The sequence below is a fragment of the Nicotiana tomentosiformis genome, chromosome 12, assembly GCF_000390325.3.
Source record: "Nicotiana tomentosiformis chromosome 12, ASM39032v3, whole genome shotgun sequence".
NCBI lineage: Eukaryota > Viridiplantae > Streptophyta > Magnoliopsida > Solanales > Solanaceae > Nicotiana > Nicotiana tomentosiformis.
In genome coordinates, this window is record NC_090823.1 from 85,369,947 (window position 1) to 85,377,532 (window position 7,586).

The following is a 7,586-nucleotide window of genomic DNA, read 5'->3' on the forward strand; positions in this document are numbered from 1 at the left end:
GATGCACCGGCAGAAGATTCAGGCCATCACAGAATGGCCGTCTCCTAAGGATATCCATGCCTTGAGGTCATTCCTTGGCCTATGCAACTTCTATCAGCGTTTTGTGAAAAGTTACTCCCTCATTACGGTGCCGCTGACAGAACTGCTCAAGAAGGTCACGCCATGGGATTGGGGCCCCAAGCGAGCAGAGGCCTTCAACGCATTGAAAATGGCCATGTCTAGTATCCCAGTCTTGGCCCTCCCTAACTTGGCCAAGTTATTCGAAGTACAAGCGTATGCCTTCGACTATGCACTTGGTGGAGTATTGCTACAAGAAGGGCATCCCGTAGCGTACGGGAGCCAGAAACTGAAGGATGCAGAGCGACGCTATGCCGCCCATGAGAAAGAATTATTGGTTGTCGTTCATTGCTTACGCCTTTGGAGGCATTATCTACTGGGAGCCCCATTCGTGGTCAAGACATACAACACAGCCGTTAGCCATTTCATGACCCAGCCAAAGCTGAATGGTCGACAGGCTAGGTGGCAGGAACTCATAGCGAAATTTCAATTCAACCTGGAGTACCGAAGTAGGAAGACCAATCATGTTACTGATGCGCTAAGTCGGAGAGCTGATCTAGCATCAGTGTGTGTACTCGCCGCCCTAAGGGGAAGCGAAGTAACCACCACCATAAAAGAGCAGATACAAGATCTACTCATCAAGGATCCTGCTGCACAGTATTTGGTTGATTTGGTAGGACAGGGCAAGACTCGCCAGTTCAACACCGAAGATAGTTTCCTTAAAGTTAAAGGGAACCGACTTTATGTTCCTAAAGGAGGAGATCCGCGAAGGGTTCTTCTAGCGGAATGCCACGATACTTTGTTGGCTGGTAATCCCGGTGAGGAACGCACCATGGCATTGCTTCACCGTGCATATTATTGGCCTCAAATGGTCGATGCCGTCGCTCAGTATGTGAAGACTTGTCTAGTATGCCAGAAGGATAAGTCAGACTGCTTGATGCAGGCAGGGCTCTTGGAACCACTAGCTATCCCAAAAAGACCTTGGTAAAGCATTCCCTGGACTTCATCACCGGATTGCCCAAGGTGGGAGATCTCACAACTATCTTGGTTGTGGTGGATCGGTTTTACAAGTATGCTACCTTTATAGCAGCCCCACAATATATATCAGCAGAAGATACAGCTCGACTCTTCTTCTCTCATATTGTCAAATATTGGGGCCTACCTAAAGACATTGTTAGTGATCGCGACTCACGCTTCACTAGCAATTTTTGGACCCAACTCTTTAAGTGTCTTGGGTCAAAATTGAGTCATAGCTCAAGTTTTCATCTGCAATCAGATGGCCAGAAGGAGCGATTCAATGGCATGCTAGAGGAATATCTCCGGCACTTTGTGACCGGAGCGTAGAAGAACTGGGTGAAACTTCTGGATGCTGCTCAACTGTGTTTCAATTCACAAAAGAGCTCAAGTACCAACAAAAGCACTTTTGAAATTATTATCGGACAGCAACCGCTACTCCCACACACTGTGAACGCACCAAACATGTCAAAATCTCCTTGGGCTGATAGCTTCTCAAAAGAATGGAAGCAAAATTTGGAGATAGTGTGGAGCTATCTTGTCAAAGCCCAAAAGCGGATGAAGAGGCATACTGATCAGAATCGCCGCTTTATTGAATACCAAGTGGGAAACAAAGTAATGGTCAAAATCCCAAAGCGGTACTTGTTTGCAGGGGTCCATGACCCTCGCCTATTGCAAAAATATATTGGACCCTTGTCCATTGAAAGACGCATTGGGAAAGTTACATACCGAGTGGATACCCCAGCTTGGTGGAAAATCCATCCTATTTTCCATGTCAGTCTCCTGAAACCTTTTCGGGAAGATATGGAGGATCCTTCACTAAGCCAACTCACAATACCAAGTATTCGAGGTCCCAATTCAACCGGGAAAAGGCGTGCTGAAGCTATTCTTGATGATCGAGTGATTCACGCCTCAAGGAAAGATCACCAAGAGTTCTTGGTGAAATGGCAGGGATGTGATGCAGAGGAGAATACTTGGGAGAGGGGAACAAACCTCAAAGCCTACAAGAGCATGATTGATTATTACCTTGCAAGGAAGGCGCCGAGGACGTCGCCAACTCAGGTGGGGGAGAATGTCATGGGCGACTTTCCAGCCATGCCTCATGACCCCTTGGACGCGCCCCGTGGCGTCCTGGCAAGCCTCTCAATGCCCATTGCCACAGTCGGCCTTGTGGTCTCGACAGCTCCAAGTGACAAGTGCACATGTGCCTCTGTCACCCCACCGATAGCCATCGCCAGTGCCTAGCCACAGGCAGATACTAACAGCGCCGCGCGCGCAGACAATGCAGCGCGCGCAGACCCTGATGCTAAAGACAAAGTTGCTGCCAATGGACTTGTTTCTGCTTTGTAGAAGACTAAGTCCTTTTCATTGTAAATATAAAGTAATTTTACTGCATTTTCTTTAAGTGTGATTTTCCAGCTTTCATAGGTCTAGTCATGTAACTTTGGTTTATTTTTTTTAAGCATTATTAAGGGGGACCAATCAATCAAAATTTCAAGCAAGCAAATAATTCTCTGTACTGGTGTCTCTCCCCTCCGACCCCGTGTTATTTTTCTGTAATAGCTTTCATTCAATGCAATCAAGCTTTCTTTTATTCTCAATTCTCTTTTCTGCTCTCTCTCTCAATTTATCACGACATTGGTTTTCCTGTACGGTACTGACAATCTAGTCTAGCGTACGGAGGGGACCTCAGTTGGCGGACAGCAATCGCACTGACATCGGTTGCTTAGCCTTACGTCGCCCTTCCAAGGAATTTCAGGAACGCGCCGCGTAATAGATGTCGTGCGGATTTTTTATGCCTCGTTTAAGGGCCTCTCGTTGCACGAGACCTAGCATGAGCCCTGATAAGTGCCTTAAAACGTCTAAAACCTTCCCCCTCTCCTCCCTCTTTTTCATCCGATCACTAGCTCTTTACCCTCGTCTCTCCTTATCGCATCAAACCAAGGTAATTATCGCTTCTCTCTCTTATCTTTTCTTTTTCTTCTTATCTCTTTCTCGTGTATCACCCATTCCCACAATTCCCGTAGGCTATTTTTTTTTTTTTTTGGGTCTTTTGAATTTTTGTGCTAGGGTAGAATTTCGACTAGGGTAAAAAAAAAGGATTGTGTGTTTAACCGAAAAACGGATAGAGTTGAATTTGTACGTAGTTCTAAGGATATGTGGTATAACTTAATACAAATCGTAAGGACAAATATGAATATCAAATATGGATTGCAAAATAAAATAAATAAGGTTGGAAAGAAGATGATTTTTAGAACTAAGCAAAATGAATCAATTAATGAAGCCTAAAAGAATAATCCTTAAATATAGGAGAATATGGTGCTTGAATTACAATGTAAGCAAAAAACCGCCCTCTATAGAAATGCAGCCATCCTCTTTATAGTGGAGAATCCTACTTTAGATATAATTAAAAACACATAGTGGAGAACCCATGATAAATTAATTTTTCCCTAATTTCCATCGAGATTCTCTCCCTTAGTGTGTTTGCAACGGCTCTTGTCTGTGAGCTTGAGCTCAATCGGCCTTGGTGCTGGTCGGTATTGTTTCTAGAGCTTGATGTAGACTCGGGATCAGGTGATGATTCGGGCTCAGCATCGGTTGGCCTCTGCCCCCTTAAGCTCGAAATCATCTCATCATAGTTCGATTCGGACCCGAGCTCGATGATGACTTCGAACTCGGTGTTTGACCTATACCTGAAATCTGAAGCTCGTTCATACCATCTTCGGAACCCATCTCGATATTACGAAGTCTTTCTTCGATCCATCATGTTTCGACCTCGACCAATCGTACGAAGGGCGAAATTTATTTCGACCATATACATTGTGGGTTGTTTGTTGAATAAAGTGATGTGGGAAACTATAATTCTCATCACCTTACTTAATTTTTTAAGGGTAATCCATGTATTTAATATGTTGAAACAAGCAAAGAAAAACTATGCACGTAAGATGTTCGATAAAATGCCCGAATGAGAATTTCAATGGGTTTCCTGAAATTTGAGTAGAGAACCTACTTTTAATGGCATTGTGAGCACCCCTTACATGTGGAGTAGTTGTTTGGTAGTCTTTAACTTAAATTGCACTTGTTTTTGGATGAGTGTAAACCCACAGCCGACTTAGGCAGGACTCTTGTGTCGCTTCTTCCCACTTGAACTTCAATTATGCTATATGATCTTAAATGAATCCAATTGTATTATCTAGTTGTTCACGCCTCGTTTGCACACTTATGTTCATGAGATAAATGTGGGGTGCATCACATAGGGGCGGACCCACGTGGAGAGGTGAGGGGTCACTGGCACCCTATAGGCTCGGAAAAAACCATGTATATATTACTGCATAAACGTCGAGGACCCCCATAATAATTTAATTGTGCCCCAAAAATAACAAAATAACCCTTGGTTGCAATGGTTCTGAAGGCTGTTAGTTCCATTCTCTCACTGCTATCAAGACCCAACACTAGCATTATTTCACCATTTCTTTCTTTTTTCCTTTTTTGATTGTACGATAGTTTAGTACTCCATATTTAGTAATCAACTTGGTTTATTTATTTTTTAATTCAAACATTAGTTTAGTACTAGTACATAGAAGTCACTTAGTTTAATTTTTTCTTTTAAAATATCTCCATCTAAGTTCCAAAACTCAACTTCTTTTGACGATTAGTTCTTTTTATCTTCTACACAAAATACTCAAAAATTCTATTGGAGATACATCTTTCTAGACTTTAAAAAGTTAATAAAGAGACACAAAAATAATGATTAAAGACAGTAGGATAGGGGATAAAATATTTCATTAACTAGTTTTATTAGTCAATGATCTTTATCTCTAACCAATTATTATTATTATTATTTTATTTAGAAAAAATAAAGACAACTAAAACCCTTCTTCCTTCAACGATTTAGTACTAGTACATAGAAGTCACTTAGTTTAAATTTTTTCTTTTAAAATCTCTCCATCTAAGCTCCAAAACTCAACTTCTCTTCACAATTAGTTCTTTGTATCTTCTACACAAAATACTCAAAACTCTATTGGAGATACGTCTTTCTAGACTTTAAAAAGTTAATAAAGAAACACAAAAATAATGATTAAAGACAGTATGGAAGGGGGATAAAATATATCATTAACTAGTTTCATTAGTCAATAATCTTTATCTTTAATCAATTTTTATTATTATTTCATTTAGAAAAAATAAAGACAACTAAAACCTTCTCCCTTCAACGTTTACTTTGGCAAAGTAGCAAGTATTCGTTCACTCTGGGACTTCGATTGAGGCTTTTTGGACTGCTTGCAGACTTTTATTAGTCATGATTTTAAGTTTTGTTTTTATGTTTTTAAACATTCTTTCGGCCACGAACTCGTAATCACTAAGTGTTCAAAGAGTTGCACGCCAAACTTTATTGCAACTTATGTTATTTTCATATTTATGTTAAAGATAATGGTGCCCCCGCGACGTTCAAATCCTGAGTCCGCGCCCTCTGATCACACATTATTTGATTCGCTAATTCAAAATTGGACTAATATGACTCTTTGATTTTTGCAGGTACAATGATTGTTTCGAAGACACATATCACAGTTACAGAGCGGGGGAGATGGTAAACCTCCCCCAAAGAAGCCATCTACTGACAAGTATGCATAGGTAAAGGCAAACAAGGAAAAACGGATAAAGCTGAGACATGATAGCTCACAAAAAGGAACTTCTGAGGTGGAAACTGAAGCCGCTACGTTGAATACTAAGCCGCACCCACAACCACAATAAAGAGCACAAACACGGCCGTCTAGGCCAAGAGTGGTTTCATTCCAAATCAGAGAAGGAGCTTCAAAGCCACCTCCGGCTAAGAAGCAAAAGATGTTCGAGATAAAAGGAAAAAGAAAGGCACCACTGGTGGTCGAGTTAGAATATGATTCTGACTCGTCTAGTGCGGAGATAGAGATTCCACCGTCCAAGGGTGATGGGGAGCCAGGTGCTCAGGTTTGACAAGTCCGTGTGGGAGAAGAAATTCATGAGCGAGCAAGCTTGAAGGTTACATGATAGTGTAGCAAAGAAGCAAGTGCTCCTCCAATTATTAGAAAGGCCACTGAACTTAGAGATGGAAAATGATACTTATGCAAATATAGTGACCGAGATAGAAGAAAAAGGATGGTTACCTTTGACCAAGGACCTAAAGGGTAAGGCTAACTTGACTCTTTTGAGAGGGTTATATGCTAACTGAGACCTAAATCATGATGACATAGTGAGGCTTCATGGAAGAGATGTTGATATTTCTATTGAGACTAAGGAAATATTACAAGGCAATCAACCAGGGTATGATAGATTATTGGAGGAAATAGTAGAGGCCCAACTTGACACATATTCGTGAGACGCTATGTGAGGATCTGAGTATGGCTAGGCGAAGCAAGAGACAGAGCTTGGCAAAGGCATTCATGAACATGGTGGCCCGAGCTTGGCTAAACTGGATATGCAACAAATTGATGCCAACAACTCACAAGACCGTTGTGATATGGGAGCTAGTGTATCTAATATATGCTTTGATGACACAGGTCTATGTGAACATTGGATAGCTGCTGAGGAGTTAGATGGCCAGGTTGCACAAGAACATGCAGTGGGGATTCTACTTTATACACACCCTGACTACGTTGCTGGAGAGGTAAAAACTATATGAGAAGGGGGAAGAAAATATTACAGTTTTACAGTTTAAAAGGTGATAATTAAGAAAATATTAAAGATGGCTAGAGTATAGATCCATCAACTATTCTACAGCAGCGTAAAAGAAACTAAGCAAATACAAAAAAATATAAATTATACGAGTGAAAAGATATTAGCTAAGTTGGGATTCAAGAATAAAGTCTATAGAAGATTAGACATTCGAAAAGACAAATCTAAATCATGTGAAAGGTAACATATTCAATACATTGTAGTTTGCTAATCATAATCGCTGTAATACCTTGTGTCTTGCTAGCCAATATGCTTGAAATAATTTAGTTTTAATAAAAGTAGCATTATAGGTTTGAGAATTAGGATTTTGAGTTTAATTATTTGTTTGCTTGGTACTGTTTCATAATTCCAAGGTTCAAGAAAAAGTTTATTGCTTTATTATTTTAAACTTAATATATAAATATATTTTTACATTGTAAATATATTCGGTAGTATTTTTTCAGTTTATTTTCATAAAATAAAAAATCTTCCCTAATTATCGGTACGGTTATAGTTTTATATAAAATATCTACGGTTTTATTAAAAAAAACCTAAAAATCGATTCGATATGGTTCGTTCGGTTTAGTAGGTTTTTAAATATCTATTGATACCCCTGGACCATGGATTCGAGTGCTACTGATAGTACTCTTGTTGATGAGCCGAAAACGGCTACTGCTATGACTGAGACCCTCATACTAGGCAGAATGAGCCGATAGAGGTCGTAGATGCGTCTGGCGTTGCGCTAGAGGATCCAACAGCACAGGGAACTAAGGTTTGAGATTGGCCTCCACCGCAGCCAGAGTCTACTTGAGAGAGTTCCTGATTCCCAC